This window comes from Lemur catta, chromosome 9 (assembly GCF_020740605.2).
Source record: "Lemur catta isolate mLemCat1 chromosome 9, mLemCat1.pri, whole genome shotgun sequence".
NCBI classification, from domain to species: Eukaryota; Metazoa; Chordata; class Mammalia; order Primates; family Lemuridae; genus Lemur; species Lemur catta.
The window spans coordinates 79,764,829-79,787,778 of record NC_059136.1 but is presented as its reverse complement, the minus strand read 5'-3'; positions in this window follow the sequence as shown (position 1 = coordinate 79,787,778).

Genomic DNA, 22,950 nt, shown 5'->3' with positions numbered 1-22,950 from the left:
ATGGGACCCTCCTCCTGCTCCTACAGCCACCAATCTTGACAAGTCTGACAATTTCCTAGCAGGTGTTTCTCTTCCGCTTCCTGTCTCCACCCCTCTAGGTGGCAGCCGACAGCTAATCCGTCTAATACACCACTCTAGTCACCATTTTCCTGCTCAAATCTTTCAATGCATTCTTAACACTTACACATAAGGTGGGCTTCATGGCCAGTTGCGCAGGGCTCTGCGCTCAGGAGGGCCCTGCACTTGGTTCCGTCTCTGCTGCACTGTCTGCAAACTCTTGGTAATTTTTGAACAAGGGGCTTCATCATGTTTTCATTCTGCACTAGGCCCTGTGCATTAGGTAACAAGTCCTGCTTCCACGCTAAGTCCAGCCTGCTTAGCTGGGCACCCAGAACTGCTGCAGATTGGCTGGTACCTCTCTGTAGTCTAATGCGCACAGCTAGACTCAACTCTCCACGCCAGCCATCCATATTGATCATCTATTGCAGCTGGAACGTAACATGCTCATTTCTGCTTCCAGATCTTTGTTCCTCCGATTCCTCTCTCCCACCATGACTTCCCTACTTTCTCTCATTTCAATCCTACTCGTATTTCAATATCCCCCTCCCCCATATTCTCTCCCTACACTCTATTCCTCTGGCAATGATGGTCAGCCTCATCTGGCTTTTATATGCTCATATTTCTATTACTTTCTCTTTTTATTCCTCGAGCCTTATCCTCCCAACCAGTAAATATTTGGCTTCAAGGACCATATTTTATGTGTCAGTGCCATTCTTACAAGGCCTTACGGGGTGCACAGTTGATGACCAGTTGATGAGCTATTTCTCCCCTGTCTCTAATGAGGGTGTTAGGAAGTCTCCACTATATAGACGAGTAACAGACATAATGAAGGCTAAAATTTACTCAGGCGAAGTGTAGAAAATGGGAAATATTCACTGAACACCTCTGTACTTTAGTTCAGTAAGTAAGTATTTAATCTCTGCTTTGTGCCACACACTGTTCCACACTAAGCAATACAGCAGCCACTGCAGAGTGGTCACTAGCATTGGATCTACACCTAAGTGCCTGGGTCACAACTCCAGCTCCACCTCTTAGGAGCAGTGTGGTTGGTACAAGTGACTTAATGTCTGTGTACCATTTTTTTTCCATCTGAAAAATGGGGATCATGACACCAAAACACAGGCAACAAAAGAAAAAATTGATAAACTGGACTTCATCAAAGTTAAAAACTTTTGTGCATCAAAAGACACTATCAACAGAGTGAGAAGACACCCCACAGAGTGGGAGAAAATGTTTGCCAATTATATATCTGATTAGGGATTACAATTCAGAAAATATAACAAACTCCTACAACTCAACCACAAAAACACAAACACCACAATTCAAAAATGGGCAATGAACTTGAACAGACAGTTCTCTAAGAAAGATAGACAAATGGCCAATAAACATGAAAATATGCCTAACATCTCCAGTCATTAGGGAATGAAAACCAAAAACCACAATGAGATACCACTTGACGCTCATTAGGATGCAATTATCAAAACAGTGGGAAATAACAGGTATCTGGAGAGGATATAGAGAAAGTGGATGCTTTGCTGGTGGGAATGTGAAAAGGTATTCCCACTATGGAAAACAGTGTAGCAATTCCTCAAAAATGTTGACATAGAATTATCATATGACCCAGCAATCCCACTTCTAAGTATATATCCAAAAGAGTTGAAAGCAAGGACTTAAGATATTTGAACACCCATATTCATAGCAGGACTAATTCACAACAGACAAAAGGCAGGAGAAGTCCAAATATTCCATCAATGGATGGATGTATAAACAAAATGTGGTGTGTGTGTGTGTGTGTGTGTGCACGTGTGTGTGTATTATTCAGCCTTAAAAAAGAAATTAAATTCTGATACATGCTACAACATTGATGAACCTCATCCTAAGTGAAATAAACTAGTCACAGAAGAACACATGTTATATGATTCCACTCACATGAGTACCTAGACTAGACAAGTTCATAGAGATAGAAAGTGGTGGTTGCTAGGGGCAGGGGGAAGAGGGATGAGCAGTTAGTGTTTAATGGATACAAAGTTTCTTTATGGGATGATGAAAAAGTCTGGAAATTGTTAGTGGTGATAGTTACATGACACTGAATGTACTTAACGCCACTGAATCATACAACTAAAATGGTTAAAATGGTAAGTTTTATGGTGTGTATATTTAACCACAATGAAAAAATGGGGATAATAATAGTCTACCTCAGGATGAAACAAAATAATATTTGTAAAATGCTTAAACAAATGCCTGGCACATACCAAGTTTGGTTAAATAAGTAGGTACAAGGGTGAGACCAGTCTTTGTAATTCCAGGTATTGTTTCCCCAAACTGAGCCACTCCACTGCCTAAGCCCTGCAGTCACAAGATGTGGCCGTCTTTTCCCTCCAGTCCATGTGGGTCCCACTTTTCTCTGCACGTCTAATGCACACAGTTCAGCAGTTGAGTCTGGATGGACCACCTCTGTCATCCTCTACTTGTTCCAGCGTGTTGGTCCTGTCTACCTACCCAGGCAGGATGCAGGTTTCCAGGGCAGGGACCAAGCCATGCACCTCTGCATAATACCTGACAGCTCTGGGCCCACGGGTACCAAAGACCAAACAAGTACGATGCAGTAGATCCCCTGATGCGGTTCTGTGTTTGTATCTTTCCAGAATAGGTGAAAAGGGATGCAACAAAATGCAAGCTTCCGTCATACAGGGTCTCCCATGGCTCACTTATTCATTTGTTTGTAGCGAACGTGGTTCTTTTTCATATACCCCATTATGAAAGACAACAATTTATTTTCCTATAACTGATCTGAATTTTTATTGCAAGCCCCCATCTCCCTGGGTAGGAGGAGAAACTTAATTGCAATCAATCCAGGGTCTCCCCTCCGTTTCTTCAGGTAGGATCTAAGAGCTGGGGAGGCCTCCATGGCACTAAGGCTGGGGAGGCGAGGTGGACACCCGGTCCAAGCTGTCACCTGCCCTCCAGGAAGGACCTGCCGCAACACTCTGGGCTTCCATGGCTATTGGTTCTCTCTGCTCACAGCTAAGTGGGTGCACACAGCTGTGAGGCCTGTTAGTGTCTGTCAGTTCTTTGTGCTGTTTGGGTGCCACATCCAGCCTTGGCCATCCTCCGTGGCTGGGCCCACAGAGGCAGGCTGTCACCATTCAGTGCCGCCCTCGGGCTGACAGGGAACATTCTACAGCTCCAGGTGAGGCCTTCAGAGCCGTGTCTGCTCTGGAGTCTCGGCACCCACCTCCTCCTGAGCTCAACCAGGGACAGGGGCTCAGGTCTCGTCTCTCTCAGCTTCCTCAAGCACACCTGCCTGGGGTTTCTGCTCTCATCCCTGCACCCAGGGCACGGCTTAGAGGAGTGATGAGCGAGAGGGCAGGGGACTCATGCATACTGTCCTTGTTCCCCAGGTATTCTGCACTAGCTCAGGACATCTAAGTCATCAGGTACTTGTCCAAATTGATGGTCTCTGCCCTGAGCTCCCTCAAAAGCTCCTCCTTCCCAGTCATTCATTCCGAGAGGCAAGAACGCCTTTCCGTGGCTGCCTGTCTGGGGAGCCATGGGTAGAAGGAAGTGCTGGGGAGAGAGGAGGTTAATATTTCTAAATTGTGTAGCATATCACATGCACCCATTTATCAAATATTAATTGAGCCCCCCTTCTTCATGACAGGCACTGTGCTGGTGCTGGACCTGCCACAGAAACCAAAATGGTGACAGTCCCTGCCCAGCGGAGCTGACAGCACATCGCAGAGCTCCCAGCCCGAGGGAAGGAGCGCGGATCCCCCTGCACCAAGGAAACTCTTAGCCAGCTCCTCAGAACATCGCTGTCTCAAAGGATTTCGAAATGACTTCTTAGACACGGGACAACAGAAGTCATTCAACTTTTCATTATAAATACAGATACAAAGGAAAGACAGCCCCTGGGGAGAACAAAAGCATTGTGTGGACCACACTGATGCCCTTACAAAATGCACACACGCAAGTATGTGGGAAATAAAATGCTCATTTCTTTGAGCAGTGACATTCCTCTTCCTTAAAATCTCCCCTGTCAGAGCTCTGATGCTTTGAGCTATGGGAAAGGAGGTGGGCACTCCTGCCTCCCAGACGCCCTTTTTGGAAGTGAAGGGGTGGAGGGCGGGGTCCCCGTGGGCTCGCACAGCCAGGTGCATCCCAGCTCCCAAGGCTTCCAGTCCTGGGCACAGCCAGGGTGGCGACTAGTGTCAACTCAGAGGGACCATAAGGCTGAACCAGGGAGAAGAGAGGGAGCCAACCCCGCGGCGGCACCCAGGGCCCAGCCCCACAGTGTGAGATCAGGATGGCTCTGAGAGCGCGGCCCAGAAAGATCCTCCCGGGGCGGGGCTGGGGGGGGCGCGCAAGGAGGTATGTAAATCAGGAGTGACAAGATTAGACCAGCCCTTCGGGGAGCTTTGGGGGCCATAGTTTAATCTCAGAGAGAGATCCTAAGAATTTAAATCGGGGGCCAGCTAACTGCACCCTGGATGATGGAATCTTGTTCACCACCGACTTTTGTAAGTAAAGTTTTATTGGAACACAGCCATAGCCACTCTTCTATGTGCTACAATTATCTATGGCTGCTTTTGTTCTAAAATTGCTGAGTTAAGTATAGTAGTCCCCCTTCTCCATGCGGAATATGTTGCAAGACCCCCAGTGGATGCCCCAAACTGCAGACAGTACCCTATTCTATACGTACATACCTATGATAAAGTTTAATTTATAAATTAGGCACAGTAAGATATTAACAATAATAACTAACAATAAAATAGAAAAATTATAGCAATGTACTCTAATAAATGTTATGTGAATGTGTTCTCTCTCTCTCAGAATATCATATTGCACTGTAATCACCCACTTTTAAGCCCCAGTTGACCATGGGTAACTGAAACCTCGAATAAGGCAGGACTATTGTAGTTGCAACAGAAAATATTGCTGGCAAAGCAAAACAATGTTTATTACCTGACACTTTCCAGAAGGAGTTTGCCCACCCGTGGTCTAAACCAAGGGCTAGAAGGCAGGAAGAAAAAATGATCAATATTTGGAAACAAGATTAGGGGAGTGGATGGGGTGTTGTGGGAGTGGGGAGGGGCGCTGAGCTCCCCAAAGATGGGCCCTGGTCTTCCAGCTCAGACTGCTGGGTGAAGGTGACACCCGCAGGGGAGAAGTTGCTGGAAGAAGCCCAGAGCCGAGGGAGGATGGTAAGTGTGTTTGGGGACACCCTCTCAGAAGTCAGACTAACGGCTATTTCAGAGAAAGCCAAGGCACTAAGCTAAAATGCATTATCTCATTTTGTCTCATCATCTAATGAAAAGGTACAATTATTTCCATTTTACAGACCATAAAACTGAGGCTTACCAGTTCAATAATTTGCCCAAAGACAGATCTGTCATACTCTAGAGTTCTTAACACTGCCTTTTGCAAACCTGAAGGTATGTGTACTGTGTACAGTTTACGAAAGTGGTTTTTAAAAGACCACTGCCAATTATAGGTAAGGGAGGCTTCTGTCGTTGGTGTGTTTCTATGCAGGGTTTGTCTCTACCCTTCACTTCCTGTTTCTCAGCCAGTTTCTGATTCATATCAAAACATTACACTTAATCCCGTCTATGGTAACTGAATATTTTTATTACCAGTTTTTTTGGAGCCTGGCCAAAGCTTTTGATAAGCTAAATAAAATAAATTACACCCATTGGTTATTTATTCACACTGATTGATGGCTTCAGAGCCGGAGGAGGCATTCAACCCTTGGAGCAGTTGACAGTTAGCAGTCAAGGTCCAATCCACGGTGTCTCTGCAGTAGCACAAGGGCCAACACTTTAAAGAGGAGACGAAATGGCCCCCACACTGACGATGGTCTCACTGAGTTTTAGCACAAACTCTACTTTCATCACATTGAAGCCTGAGTTTATTCCAGAGCCAAGAGGAAAGAAAAAGGAATCTTTACTCAGACACTCTTTCTTTTCCCCCTCAGCTAAACAACACTGCAAAGCTGCTACCAGGCAGTCAAAAATGAAGAGGACTGGGTTTCTTGACTAGTTTACTCCAAGAAAGGCAGTACAGGAAGCTGTTGCTAACCTGGGATTACTTTCCTAGAAAAGATGGAGATTGAAAAGGAAGGAGAAGGTAGTAACAGGAAAAAACAGTAAAATGATATATTTTTTACAACACTGTAAATGTTAATTCTAGAAGACAACCACTTCCACATGCATTACTGTCAAGAACCTGCTCCAGTCGCTGGCTCTTCCCTTATCTCACCCCTTCCTGGCTTTTCATTGCAAGTAAAATGAAATCTGAACTCTGTACTGTGGACTGCAATCCCCTAATGATCTGGTCGTCACCTCCACACTGGCTTCTGTGGGATCCCGAAGGCCATGTCCTATCTGCCTCAAGCCTCTGACCCTTGGACCTCTGTCTGGAAAACTCTCTCCTGCTCTTCATTCTCCCGGTCTTGGCTCCAGCTGGACTCGGGAGAGGCTGTCCAGGCATGCCCAGTCACTCAGCAGTTTTCTTCCCTCATAGCATTTATGACAATCAGCAATGCCCTTGTTTATGTATTTGCTTAATTGTCTCTCTTTTGTCTGTGATACTAGAATGCACGTTCTCCAGAGTTAGAGGCTGTGTTTGTTTTTTCATTGATACGTCCTGGATGTCTAGAATGATGCCAGGCACATGGCAGGCACTCAGCAGCTAATAGTTGCATGAATGAATAGGGGTTTTAAAATTTTTCTTCCACTTCTTTTTAATGTTATAGATTCTCTGCCTCTTTTTTTAAGGTTTTAGAATCAGCTCTTTCTAGCTTGAAATTTTATGTCTTTGCCCTTACATTTTTGTAAGTCTTCAAAAATGGCTGTGTGATGTTCCCCAAATTAAACTGTAAGTTTAAAGTAGTTAACTGAAATCCCAACATACTTTTTCATAGCACTTGACAAACTGATTGTAAAATTCACACAGAAGAATATATGTTTAAGAAATAACTAAGATCATTGTCCCAAAGGGAAGTGGAGTAGGTAAGATTTGCTGTAAGAGGGATCAAAACATATTGTAAAACTAAGGTAATTAAAACAGCATGGGATTGACACTGGACCACATAAAAAAGAAATTTCGGGTTATAGACATGGGACTTTGGTGCATGGTAGAGTTTTTTCTTCAAATCAGTGGGGAAAGGGCAGATTACTGAACAAATGGAATTGGGACAATTGGCTACCTGTGTGAAAGAAACTAAAATCATTGTCTTGCATCTCATACTCTCTCTCTTTCCCTTAAGATGCCTTGAGACCTAAAGAAAAAAATAAAACATTAAAATTATTAGAAGAAAATGTAGAAATTATTATTATGATCTTAGGCTAGGGAAGACTTACTAACCCAAGGTCCTCAACATGCAAACTACAGAGGAAAAAATGATACATTTGACTACATCAAAATAAAGTCTCCTTTCTAACATTGTTTTAAACAAAGTTAAAACTTAAGCAACATGGTGAGAAAAATTTTACGTATCATGTAGCAGACAAAGGCTTAGTAAAACACATAAAGAATGTTTATAAATTAATAAGAAAGAAACAATTAAATTTTAAAATGGTCAAAGAATATACACAGCTTTAAAAAGAGGAAATATAAATGATCAATAAACATGTAAGTTACTCAGTCTCATTCATAAACCTGGAAATGCAAGTTAATACTCCTCTAGGACTGGCAACATTTAAATTTGACAGTGTCTGGTGCTGGTGAAGATGTGGGCAAAGGGAAATCTCATAGTGCCTCAATTGTAGACTAGTATAACCAGCCTCTTTGGGGGCAACAATTTAACTGTATCTGTTATAACTGTAGAGTTCCTGCTCTATGACCCAGCGATTACACGTCTAGGCATCTTCTTTAAAGAGATCTGAGCATAAGGAGACATGTGCAAGACTGTCAATGCAACAATGCTTATAAATGTGCAAATTATGAATGTGTATCACAAGGCAGAATGCCTAAATAAAACAATGCAGAGTACATTAAGAGAAATGAATCAGATCTATAGAGATTAATATAATTGGCTCTCAAAACATATTGCTAGGTGATAAATGCAATGTCCAAATTAGATATATGGTGTAGTAATCATTTATATAAAAACACCCACATAAAACCATACCATACATTTTCTGGGCGTGTGTGTAAATGTATGTAAACTGATCTGGCTGTATACCCACCAGTTCATGACCATAGCTTCTCCTGGAGAGAAAGGAAGAGTGGCAAGATTGTGACGAGGTGGTTGAGGGAGAAATTTGCTATCTGTAGCATTCTGCATTGTTGGAAGAATGTATTCATCTATCTCCCGTGTAATTCAAATGATTTTTAAAAAACAATTTTCATTTAAGAAAATAAACCAGTCTTCAGCAAGTTAGGTACAGAAATTGAGAGTAAGCCATTGGGAAATTTTACAGCAATTTGACATTGCCCCAACAGTCAAGCTCACGATCAGTAGACTCATCGTGGTAAGAGAGTATAGACCAGCGGTGGAGTCAGCAGGTTTTCTCCAGCTGAGCGCAGAAGAGAAAGGTCCAGAGATTCCAAGTAAGGGAAGGATTCAATGCATTGCTGACATGAAAACGTCAGGGCATGTGGGAAGGAACGTGAATGGCCTCTAGAACCCGAGAGAAGGCCCCGGCTGACAGGCAGTAAGGAAACAGAAACTCCAGTCCTACAACTGCAAGGGGCTGAATTCTGTCAACTGAATTGCCAATGAGCCCAGAAGCAATTCTTCCCCCAGCCTGGACAGAAGCCCAGCTGACATCTTGACTCCAGCCTTGTGGGTGCACAGTGGAGCCCACCCGGCCTACGGACCTACAGAACTGTGCGCTAATAAATGGGTGTTATTTGGAAAACAGAATCTCGGGTAAAATACCAGGGTCAAGGTTATGTTTTCCTGGGATGGGTCTTCTTCCCATGTATTAGGAAGCTGAGGATAGCCCTCCTTTGCTCTGCTTGTTTTCTTTTGTTTAAGGCTGTGGTTCTTAGCCGGTGTGTGTGCCTGTGTGGGGCTGCTGCCTTCCCAGTGGACAGTGAAAAATGTTTGTAGGAAAAAATAGACTTGTGGGCATTTGAGATTATCGCAATGACTGGGCCTGTCTCCTGCTATTTACTGCGGTGGGTACTGAAGATGCTAAACCCTAAACATCTTGCAATTGCAGGGACCATGTTCCATCAGCTGCCCTGCTGGGTGAGAAACATTGGCCTTACATGGACCAAACTGAACCTCAGATGTGTAAAAAGGCCCAGGATTTACTTTTTTTCCTAATCTACACATTGAAAATGGGTTGGTGAGGGATTACCACACATTTCCACGCAGGCTGCTCTTCCGTGCAGGCAGGGCCTTATCACCGTCCAAGGAGACTCAATACTGGTTGTGCCAGGCTTACACATCGCTTGCAATCGACGGGTAGGAGGAAGGGTTTGTGCCATCGGTGGCCGACAGCACACCCAAATTGCAGTCCTGTTGACTTGCAGGTTGGTGTGAATTTATGAGGAAGGCCACAGGCAGGGCATAAAACAATGAGCTGCTGCTTGTGGTGTAGTAGATTTGCCGCGGAATACTTGTTACTGGGGATGGAAACTGGAGTCTGGAGAAGGCACCACAGTAGGCCGGGGCGCAGGGCGGTGTGTGTTGGCTGTCGAAACGGCCCACAGTAATTCAGCCCGCACAGGCAGTCGGGCCAGGGAGATTTATGGACCCCAAGGAACGCGTGCGACCAAGGCTGCTCAAAGGAGGCAATCCATTGTGAGATTCTGACTGTCAAATAACGTGTTGGGCTTTCTCCAGTGGTCCCAAGACTTAGAGATTACATCTTTAACACATCAATAACTTACCCTCTGGTTAGCAAGGCTCGCTGGGGCATGACTAATCAGCGGATGAAAGTGTCTTTGTGGGGATTAACTTTAATGAAAAGAAAAGGGATAGTTATTTGGGGAGTTTGAAATCTTCCATAAATCAAAGGGGACGCTGACAAAGCAGGTTCATAAGGTAAGAATGAAGCCATTGTGGGGAAAATTAAGGAACAGCTACTTTTAATATAAATCACAAGTCAGGGCTACACTGGTTGAGGATTCCATGGGAACAGCAACGTTTAACTTCTTCAGGTGGAAAGGAGTGATATTTGGGGAAGCTCAGCTTTCCTTAAGGGAAACCACATGTCCTGTGTCCTTGTTAACCCTTTTCCATTGGCTTCCAGCGTATCTGGCAGCTGGTTTATTAAATCCTTCAGGGCGTGGTCTCCACGAGTTCCAAATGCAGCTTTCAAAATACATCCTGAACCCCTCCCATACCAAGGGGCCCTGAAATTTAAAGTCTCTCCAAGAAATCATGGGAATGACTCTGTGTAGCCCATGGATTACATAAGGAAGATGCTTATCTGTCCCTTTACGAGCTTAGGCATGAACGGACTCCACTGTAACCAAGGGTTTACTGTGTCAGGAACGGCTGATATCATGCACCTCTCCTGGGATGCGCTGAGATGAACACATCACCACTGTCATGTTCCTGTCAAACCTGTGCAGCCTAAATCCAATGAGGAAACTACCAGATAAAGCCAGGTTGAGGTGAGTTCTACTAAACAACAGGCCTGTTCTCCTTTTTAAAATGTCAATCTCTTAAAAGACAAAGAAAGTCTGAGGAATCATTCTGGATTAAAAAGATATGATGCCTGAATGCAATGTGTCAACCTGGATTGGATTGAAACAATTATCGAAGTGAGCATATGACCCATGTTTTAGATGATAGCACTGTATCAATGTTCAATTTCCTGAACTTCATAATTGTTTAGTAGATATGTAAGAGACTATTCTTGTTTCCAAGGGATATATATGGAAATGTTTGGGGGTTAAAGTTCATGGTTATCTATAATTTATTCTCAAATGGCTCAGAATTTTTTTCTCATATATATCGAGGGAGAGATGTAGCAAAACATAAACTGGTGAATCTATAATAGATGAAAGGTACATAGGAGTTTATTGTACTATTCTCACAACTTTTGTGTAGGTGGAAAACTTTTTTCAAATTAAAAAGTAAAAAAATTGAGGCAGCTATATTTTAAGAACAGTAAATGCAAGTGGAAAATGTACATTATCCTTAAAACAGAAAAATTTCTAGCTGAATTCTGGTTGTGGTAGTTAGTCACAGTCCACCAGAGAAAGTGTGTAGCCTCAAAGTGGTTGGAAGAGTATCCACCAGGAATGTTTTCACACAACCCAATGTATGTGAATATGGATCTACCTTGCTCACACTAGCCATTCTGGAGCTGGTGATGAGACCCCCAGGCTCCTGTCTTGTCACTGTGCCACTTTTAGGGGACTGACTTTTTGCCTTATGGATGCAAGCACTCCCAGGCATCTGGTCTTTGGTCCAGGAGGGAAGAAAGTGGAAGAAGAAAGAGGGAACAGCACAAGTTTAGAAAATCAAAAGCTGCCAGACATGGTAGCTCATGCCTATAATCCCAGCACTTTGGAAGGCTGAGGTTGGAGGATTGCTTGAGGCCAGGAGTTCAAGGTTACAGGGAGCTATGATTGTGCCACTGCATTCCAATCTGGGCAACAGAGCAAAATCCTATCTCTAAAAAAAAAAAAAAGAAAAGAAAAAAAATGTAGAAAAGCTGTCCCAGAAATGTCCACAGTGCATTACAGGTAAATGTGCTCAAAACACATCTATTCTTTGGTTACATATTCCCTTGACCTTGAAGTTACAGACTGTCAGAGTTCAGAGAAAGAGTAATAACTAGGCGGCTGGAGATGGGCTCAATTCCAGTTCTGTTTCTCACTCTATAGGTTTCTTTACACAAGTCACTCAACCATTTCCTCATTGTAAAATGAGAGTTTTAAACTGGATTATCTCAAGTTCTCTTCCAAAAATAACAGTCTATGATTGTATAATTTTTCCTGTTGTTTAAGGGTGCTTCTGTCTGAAGTTCACGAAACTCTGACTTTAACTGGCTTAAACAGTTAGGAAATTTACTACATACAAAAGAGGAAGGGTGGGTAGACCTGGGCTCAGGGTGTTTGATTTAACTGCTTAACATCAAACATCAGCAAGTGAGGTTCTTTCTATTTCTATCTGCTGAACTGGCTGCTTCATCATGCTGTGGATGCAGCTATTTCAGGTGGTGTATCAAATAAGACAATGTGCATAGGAAGAAAAAACAGTAACTGTTCTTAGAGGAGAGAGGTGACTTCCCCAGAAGCCTCCTGGCATACTTCCTCTTATGTCTCATTAGACAGAATTGGTGTGCATGGGTCCTGAGCCATCATTGGCAGGGAGGATGGAATTACCCAGTTGGTTTAGACTAATCATCTGTCATCCAGCAGACTTTGGGGCATTGACCATAATGTGCCCTTTACTTATAATGGGAAATCTATTTTAGAAAATAATTCTTCTTCCAGATGCCACAGGAGGGTTCACACACAGCAAGGGCTCACATATATTTGCCTCATTTCCCTAAATCTGCACTGACCATTTTCACTTTAACCAATGAAATCTCTCCCTCACTGACCACTCTAAGACATAGTCCAAAAGAAAATACCCACACACACCTAAAGTGGGGAGTGCCTCTGGATTTTTTTTTTACTTCAAGTGTACATTCATTCCTTCACGTACATATATTAATTCAACAAATATTTGAGCACCTTCTATATTTCAGGCACTGATGAAAAGCTGTAGTCTCTGCTCTTAAAGAACTTATACTCAGGTGGTAAAATAGACACATTAACAATTACGGTACATGCCATTTGTCATTAATGGCAAGAGCTGGGGTGAAGGAATATCTAAAGATTGGGTGACATTGCAAAGGAAAATTGCAACTAACTCAGATACTTGGAATTTCCATTATGTTAATCATGCTATAAAATATGGGCAAAATGGTAGTGTGTGTGTGCGTGTGTGTGTGTGTGTGTGTGTGTGTGTGTGTGTGTTGGGGGTATTATCCTTTTATATCTCTTTATCTAAGATTTGAAAAAATAAAGTTTCTGTATGTATCATTCACATTTCACATAAGACTATCCCTGTCAAGTAAAAAGTTAAATGTTTGTTTCAGCTCTGACACTGTCCTCTCTAAAAGTCTTAAACTGAAAAACTCATTATTTCCTATGCCTGTAGATTTTCTCCATCCAATTCCACTGGCCAATGTTCATAGTTACGAGGGAGACCCTTCAGATTCAGTTATTAACAAGCTAAAACACAAAACTTTACATATGTCATTCATTCATTCCTTGTAGCAGCCCCACCATGTGGAGTGGAGAAAGTGGGGAACAAGGGATTAAATAACTTATTCAAGGCCGTAGAGCTGGTAAGTGATTAAGATGGGATTAAAAGAAATTGGTCTGGCTTCTGAGTCCCTGCTTGTACCACTAGGCTGTGCTGCCTCTCATGGTGACCTGTAGCAATGGAAATGGGACCTCAAGACAGGATAGATTTCAGTCACGTACTCTGCTGCTCACTTTTATTATTATTATTATTTTTTATTTTTGATGCTCACTCTTAATTCATTCTTAAAACATCTTGTGACAGGTAGCTATGAAGGCAAAATCCAGGTTATTCATAAGACACAACATTTTTTCTGGAAATCTGTTGAAATCTGTAATAAAATACCAAATAATTATGCCAGGATACATAATCAACTTATGTATATAAGACTGTCTGAACTTGATCATCAATTCTAGATTGAATTTTCATGATCTTACCAAGAGCAAGGGAAACATCTGAAATTACAGACCCTTTTTAAGATTCCAAACATTTTCTCTCATTTCATACCGTTTATGCTCATTTATAGCTCTAATTAGGGAAATAAATAAATTACAAGAAAATTAAAAGGCAAAAATGATAACCCACCTGTGTTTTGCAAAATGGCCCATTGGGAAGGTAAAGAGAATATTCTTTCTGGGTTCTGCCAGTCAGCAACAAGTATACTTGTCATTGCAGCTTCCCCGAGAACTGAGGGGACCCAGTCAGAGACCCTGGAACTGGATCACTATTTCTACAGTTCTCTACTACTCCTGAACAGAACATGTAGACAGTTCTATCCTCTGTGCAGATAAGAAGCTGCTCACAAAGGAGGAGCGGGGAGAACCCAACTACACCTACCATAGTGAGTTCCTGAGTGTGTAACTCTGGTGACTTCCCCTCTGGGAAGTCACCACTTAATTCCAAGACTTGAAGTATGCAATGGTCTGAATGTTTGTGTCCCTCTGACTTGGTCCATCTGTGCTGTTATAACAAAAGCCCTCAGATTGGGTAATTTATAAACAATAGAAATTTATTTATCACAGTTCTGGAGGCTGGGAAGTCCAAGATCAAGGTGCCAGCAGGTTCAATGTCTGGTCAAGGTCTGCTTCCTTATAGATAGCACCATCCAGGTGTCCTCACATGGCAAAAGGGGCAGAAAGGGCAAATGGGAATGAACTCTGTGTCCTCACATGGCAGAAGGGTGGAAGAGAGTGAACCCATTCCCTCAACCCATTTTATAATGGCCCTAAGGCCATACATAAGGCTTCCGCCCTCATGACTGAATTACCTCCTAAAAGCCCTGCCTGAGCAAGAGCGAGACCCCATCTCTACTAAAAATAGAAAGAAATTAGCTGGACAACTAAAAATATGTATAGAAAATATTAGCTGGGCATGGTGGCACATGCCCGTGGTCCCAGCTACTCGGGAGGCTGAGGCAGAAGGATTGATTGAGAAGTTTGAGGTTGCTGTGACCTAGGCTGATATCATGGTACTTTAGCCCAGGGAACAGAGTGAGACTCTGTCTCAAAAAAAAAAAAATTAAATTAAAATAGATTATAGACTTAATTAAATGTAAGAGCCAAGTTTGTGAAATTTCCAGAAGAGAGCATGTGAGAAAATCTTTTTGACCCTGAGTTTGGTGAAGATTTCTTAAATATGACACCACAAACACAATGCAGCTGCTACAAAAATAAATAAATAAATAAATAAATAACATGAGTCATATTAAAAAGTTGGTAAATTGGGCTACCACTGGAATACATAAAGAACTCTTAAAACTCAACAATAAGCAGCAGTCCAAGCATCTATTGATGGGTGAATGGATAAACAAAATATGGCGTAGGCATATGATGGATTATTATTCAGCCTTAAAAATGAAAGAAGTTCTGACACATGCCATAACATAGATAATCCTTAATGACATTATGTTAAGTGAAATAAGCCAGCTATAAAAAGACAAATATAGCATAATTCCACTTACATGAGATTTCTAGAGTAGTCAAATTTATAGAGGCAGAAAGTAGTTGCCATGGGTTGAGGGGAGGGGGTGCTGGTAAGTTAGTGTTTAATGAGTATAGAGTTTTAGTTGGAGATGATGAAAAAGTTCTGGAGATGAATGGTGGTGATGGTTATACAACAGTGTGGATGTTCTTACTGAAACAGAACTGTACACTTAAAATGGTTAAAGTGGTACATTTTATGTATAAATATTTTACTACAATTTTTAAAAAGTGAAAAATAAACCAATAGTAAGAGAACAAACAACCTAATTTTCAAATGGCCAAAAGGTTTAAATAGACATTCACCAAAGACTTATACAAATGACCAATAGGTACAGGAAAAGATGCTGACTTTGATTAGCTATTATGGAAATGCAAATTAAAACCACTAGATATCAGTGTGCACCCACTATAATGACCATAATTCAAAAGGTTACCAATACCAAACGTTGGTGAGTATGTGGAGAAACTGGAATTTTCATATATTACTGATAGGAATATAGACTTATACTACCACTTTGGAAAACAGTTGGACAACTTTTTAAAAATTTAAACATATACTTCACCATGCAACCCAGCAATTTCACTATTAAGTATCTACTTAAGAAAAATTTGTCCACACAAACTTGTGTAAGCAGTGTCATTTATATAGACAAAGCCTGGAAACAATCCAAATGTCCATCAATAAGTGAGTGAATAAACATGTGATATGTTCATACAATGGAATAATAGTCATCAATAAAAACAAATGGACCACTGATGCATGCAGCATGGATGCACCTCAGAACCCCTATAATACACAAAAGAAGCCAGATACAAAAACTACATATTGTATTTATATGAAATTTCTAGAAAAGGCAAATCTATGGAGATTTGCCTGGGGCTGGGAGTGGGAGCACAGATCGGCTAAAGCAGTCAAGAGGAAACTTTTAGGGGTAATGAAAATGTTCTAAAACTTGGTTGTGTTAGTGGTGGTTGCACAACTGCATACTTTCACATGCATCAAACTATGCACTTAAAATGGGTGAATTTTATTCTATGTAAATTATGTAATAAAGCTGTTAAAAAATTAAATAGCCTAACCAGATGTAACAACCAAATACAAAAGAATGATCCTTGATTAAATCCTGGATCCAAAACCAAAAATTATGAAAGAAAATTTGGGGACATTTATGAATATGGGCTATGTATTAGATAATTTCATGGAATGGTCATTTCTGTTTTGTTTTGTTTCTTTTAAGATAGTATATGCAGTTTGAAGAATGGTCATTTTTATAGATGTAATAATAGTATTATGGTTATATAAGAGAAAATCTTCCTTAAGAGATGCCTGTTGAAGTTTTTAGGGATGAAGTCTCATGATTCTACAACTTATTTTCAGATAAGTCAGAAAAAAATAGAAAGACAGAAGACAAGTGTAGCAAAATGTGGATATCAATATAGATGAAGGGTACATAGATATTCATTGTATTAATATTTAAGTTTTCTTTACGTTTGAAATTTTTCAAATAAACTTTGAGAAAAGATTAAGACACCTATGGCTAGTCACAATAATGAAACTGTAGAATACTGAAGGCAAATAGGAGATATTAAGAGCAGACAGAGAAAAAAAGGACAGATTATCCACAAAGGAATGACATATAAAACAACAGCAAATAAGAGCAACAATAAAAGTCAAAAGACAGTGGAATAATTTCAAACTTCAAACCTACATTTCAGCACCCAGTGAAACTATCTTTCAAAAACGAGTGTAAAATTAGTATTTTTTTCTCAAGTGTTCTTACCACAATAAAAAAAATTAGGATATTTCATAAGTGTACTGCACAGGATGTCTACTAAGAAACATCTAAATCTAAAGGATTGTGCTTCAGCAGGAAGGAAAGTTAACCCATAAGGGGCTTGAGATACAGGAATGCTGGGAAAGTGAAATGAAAATGTGTGTAAAAATAATAGTAAAAACAATCATAACATGGCAAGTTTGTTTGGTTAAAAAAAAGACAGACTGAAGCCCTGTATCACAAATAACATGTAAATCGGGAGGGGATGATCATAGGGAAAATGCTCTGAGATGGTTGCATTAATTTGGAAGGATAAGATACAGTTTAACTGGGCCAGGCACAGTGGCTCACACCTGTAATCCTAGCACTCTGGGAGGCCAAGGTGGGAGGATTGCTCAATGCTCAGGAGTTTGAGACCAGTCTGAGCAAAAGCGAGACCCCATCTCTACTAAAAATAGAAAAAATTAGCTGGGCGTGGTGGTGCTCACCTGTAGTCCCACCTACTCAGGAGGCTAAGGGAGGAGGATCACTTGAGCCCAGGAGTTTGAGGTAGCTATGAGGTAGGCTGACACCACTGCACTCTAGCCTGGGACACAGAGCAAGATTCTGTCTCAAAAAACATATGTATACATAGTTTAACTTTAGACTTTGTTAAGATAAATGGGCATTGTAATATTCCAAGAGAAACCACTGAAACAGTGGCAAAGGAATATATAAATTCTAAACTATTTAATAGTAAAGAGAGTAAAAGTGGGAAAAGAAAAGAGAAAGAACCAAAATACTTAATGGATCCAAAAATATATATAAAGTTCAACAAAGAAGAACGAAGAAGCACAGAAAACCTTGGAATTATACAAATAAAAAAGAAAGATGGAGAAACAAGTCCAAATATACTGCCAAAGTAACTGGAAATTGACTAAATTCACCAGTTAAGAAAATACAGATTATCAGATTGCATTAAAAATAATCTAGCTGCATGTTGTTTACAAGAGATGTACCTAAAATAAAAGAATATGGAAATCTTTAAAGTAAAAGGATGGAAAAAGATATACTAGGTAGATACTAACCAAAATTAAGTCAGTGTAGTCATATTAATATCAGGGAAAAAATAATCTCATGAAAAAAGTGTTTGATAGTCTATGGTATAATAATAATGACTCAGTTCACCAAGAAGACGTAGCAATTCTAAACTTGTACAAACTAGAGTCCCAAAATATATAAAGCAAAAAGTGATAGAATTATAAGAAGTTTATAGTTCACTGTAAGAGTGGCAGGTTTCAACGTATTTTTAAATTATTGCTATATCAAGCAGACAAACAATGCATATATGTAAAAGATACGAAAAATTTAAATAACAGTGCTCTAATGGACATATATAGTACACTATGCCAAACAATGAGGTAATACAGATTCCACTCAAGAATATGAAACATTCATACAAATTCACCACTTATTAGTTCATAATGCAAGGCTCAATAAATGTCAAAGACTTTGTATTTCTTTTCCTCATTGCAACAACAAAAAATAAATTGAAAAGAGATAAAAAAATTCTTGGATCTGAACAAATTAATAAAAATAGTATATGTCAGATCTTGTGTGGGATGCCTTCAATGCTTTACTTAGAGGGATATTTAAGCCTTAAAGATTTGTATTAGAAAAGCTGGAAATTAAGTGTCTAACTTAAGAAGTGAGCATGGGTCCAAACATTTTTGAAAACTATTTGGAATTTTTTGAGAATTTGAACATCTGCAGGTCCTACTAACTAGCAACTCCACTCTTTGCACATATATACATTGACAAAAGAATGGATAAATAAATTGCAACATGGTCATGTAATGGAATATTATACATCAGTGACCAGAAATATACTACAACTACATCCAACATGGAGGAATCTTAAAAATGTTGAGCTGGGCATGGTGGCTCACGCTTATAATTCCAGCACTTTGGGAGCAAAGGTGGGAGGATCACTTGAGGCCAGATGTTTGAGACCAGCCTGGGCAACATAGTGAGACCCTGCCTGTAGTCCCAGCCACTTGGGAGGCTGAGGTAAGAGGATCACTCCAGCCCAGGAGTTTGAGGCTGCAGTGAGCTACGATCATGCCATTGCACTCTAGTGTGGGTGACAGAGTGAGATCCTGTCTCTTAAAAACATAAACAAAAAGCCAGCAGACCACATAAAGTAGTATGATATCATTTTCGTAAAACTCAAGAACAAGCAAAAGTAAACCACATGCTGTATAGGTATCCATGCAAATATGATTATATATATGCAAAGCAATGATGCAACCCCAAATTCAGGATAAACATTACCTCTGTGGACCAGACCTGGGTCCCCGGGTGAGGAAAGAGCATCAGGTACATGCCTTATTGGCAATGTCCTAGTTTTTGGGGTGATGGGGCCACAGGTTTTCATTATATTATTAACTTTAATAATGTAAATACATGTGATATAAATACATATATGTTAAAACAAATCTTTTTAAGATAAATTTTTTGTAAGTAAGGATAAAGTCTATGATGTTATGATTTGTCTCCTGTGAGATTGCCTTTTCTCTCTGCCAAGCCACATTGCATTTCTTAGCAATCACGGGGTTAAGTGTGCACAGGCTCCTGACTTTTGCAATTATTCTGTGGGTTTGAAACGGAGTGTGTTTTACCTGGCCAAGAGCCCACCCTCTGGCACCTCTGATGGCTCTTTCTCACTATTCATCTCACTCAGTAGTTATTTTTTCCCTTCAGTATTCGGTGGCTTTGTAATGTTCCAAAATTTTCCATGAAGATAATTTCTAGAAGAATGAGCCATGGAATTTGGACAGCCAACTCACTGGCTCACTCACTGCCCCTGAAGGACTAGCGGTGAATGATCCGGTCAATCTTACCACCTATGTGACCTGCCCAGATCTTGGATCCGCCCGGCCTCACCTGCCAATGTCTTGGTGAGGAGGGGAAGCCAGGACACCATCTCTGCCTCCTCTAGCTGGCCAGCCTCACCACCCTCTAGCCTTGGGCAACTGCCTAGCGGGGCCTCCGAAGCTCCCCACACATGTGGTGGAGGGCTGAACATTCAACAGAGGCCTGGCCCAGGCCTGTGTCCTAGGCCGACCTTACTCTAGAGCAGGATTCTAGTTCCATGTCCAAATCCAGCCCTCTGCCTACTTTGTAAATAAAGTTTTATTGGCACACGGCCACACTCATTCGTTCATGCATTGCCTATGGAGCCATTCATGCTGCAACAGCACAGCTGAGTAGTTTTGACAGAGACTATATGGCCCACAAAGCTATTTAATAATACTATCTGACCCTTTACAGAACCAGTTTGCAGACCCTCTACACCTGCGGGCCCCAACCCCCTGGCTGCAGACTGGTACTGGTCCATGGCCTGCTAGGCACCAGGCCACAGAGCTCTGCCGCCCCCTCCCCACCCCCATGTCTGTGGACAAATTGTCTTCCATGAAACTTAGGGTACGGAGGTGGGGGGCACACAGCAGGAGGTGAGTGGTGGGTGAGCAAGCGAAACTTCATCTGTGTTTACAGGAGCTCCCCATTGCTGGCATCACCTCCTGAGCTCCACCTCACACACCCTCCACCCTCCATCCGTGGAAAAATTGTCTTCCGTAAAACCGGTCCCTTGTGCCAAAAAGGTTGGGGACCACTGCTCTACATCATTCCCCAGGGCCCAGGACTCTGTGTCCACCCCTGAGGGGAGTCCCCAGGATGGGACCTGTTCGCAGACAAGAAGTGAGAGGCAGCAGGGGTGGTGGCTGTGAGTGGCCGTCCTCGCCTCGGCTTCAGAAGACCAGGGTTTGGGTCCCCAGTCTGCCGCTGCCTGGCAAATCACTGAATTTCTCTCTGCTTCCATCTGCCCATCTGGCAGGTGGAAAAGACAATTCCTGCTCAGTCTACCTCCCTACCCTGAAGATCAGGTGAAATACTGTCTGTCTGAGCTTCCCAAACTGCAAAGCACAGAGTCTAAATCCATGGCTCTCAAACTTCAGCAAGCATCAGAATCCCCTGCTTGTTAAAGCGCAGATTGCCGGGCCCTACCCCTGGAATTTTGAATTCAGGAGGTCTGGGGTGGGGCTGGAGAAAATCGCATTTCTTACAAGTTTCTAGGCTGTGCAGCCGCTGCTGGTCTGGCTATCACACTTTGAGAACCTCTGCTCTAGTGAGTGGTTCTCCACCAGGGCTGCATGTTAGAGTCACCAGGGAGCTTTAAAAACCCAGACGCCCGGGTCACAGCCCAGAACAATTAAGTCAGAACCTCTGGGAGGGGGACCCAGGCAGCAGCATTCTCTGAAGCTTCCCAGGTGACTGCAGATGCACAGCCGAGGTTGGGAACCATTGACAGAGAGTAGCAGCCGGTGACACTGGGAAGAATACTTGGTTCTTTTTCTTTTGTCTTTGTTTATTGGTGCCATGCAATTTATAATTATTAAAAATTGGATCAAATACAGATACATTATGGAATAAAATGTAAAATATGTATGAATTTTCTGGTATTTCCTGTTTGCAGTGAACTATTTTAGGTTACAGCCTGCTACCAAAAAGCATCTTGCATTTTGGAAGAAGCCAGGATCGAGCTGTAGTGTTCTGAGCAATCTTTGTCTAAGTTCCTACGTGAATTTGTATCCCATGCAGCCATTGATAGGATTTCCAGGGCTACCTTTTCTTGCATCCAGCTATGAATTTACTTCCTGCAAAACGCACTTGCAGGTTTCTCTCCTTGCCCACTGGCCAAGCCTCCGTCACCTCTCACCTGCACCCTGCAATGGCCTCCCAAGATTTCAGCCACCCTCCCCAGCAGCCCCTGCCAATAGGGCAGTTTTATGACATGTAGAGCCGGTTGGGTCTCTCCCTTGCCCCAAACTATCAGTGCCTTCCTGTTGCACCCAGAATAGAATCTAAACCCTTTACCTGGTCTACACAGCCCACTGCCCACCCACCTCCACACCCTTGTCATGTTCCTCTCTCACAGAAATGACACGGGGCTTTACTCGGCTCAGGCGAGAACCCAAGCACTTCCCCCATCAAGGCCTTTCCTCACCTTGGCACTCTTCCCCACACCTCCTCATCCTTCAGGATGCAGCTTAGAAATGCCACCCCCACGAGGACCTCCCCCCACCCCAAACTATGCCCCGTGGCACCTCCTCTTTCATCTTGTTCCTTTGCAACAATCATCACAGTTCGTAATCATTTTATTTTCCTTTCCTTTTCTCTTTCTTTCTTTTCTTGCCCATCTACTTGCCCAGAATTAAGTTCCTTTAGAGAAGGGACTGAGTCACTGTGCTCTCTGTCACATCCCCAGGGCCAAGCACCGTGCTCAGTCAGTGTGTATTGCATTAAGGTTGGTTTAGCATTACTCTCAGCCAGCCTGGACTTCTCCCTCCTGTCACACAAGCAACGTGACAGGCAAGGGTGGAGCACCCATGCCCGCGGGGAGGAGGGGGCGGGAGTGGGTGAGGGCTGGGCTCTGCGGGGGCGGACGCCCTCGTTCCTGCCAGCTGTCACCAGGTAGGCCCACGGTTGCTGGTTCTTCCAACATTTCAAAAGATGCAGACAATCCAAATTTTGTGTGATTTTAAAATCTTGGCAACTAAACTAAACTTACAAAAAAAAAAAAACCCACCAACCCTCTGGGAGGCCAAACAAAACACATAACACATCTGTGGGCTGGATCCAGCCCGAGGGCTGCCAGTCTGCAACCTTTGCCGAAATCCAGATGGCCCCAATCTCTGGCTCTCCTCTGATCTGCCAGCCCAGTTACCCTATCAAAGGAGGAATGAGGTTAGATGTGGTTTGGGTTATCAATGTTTCCTGAGAAAAGATAGTCCTTTGAACCACGAATTCAGCTCTGGACTTCAAG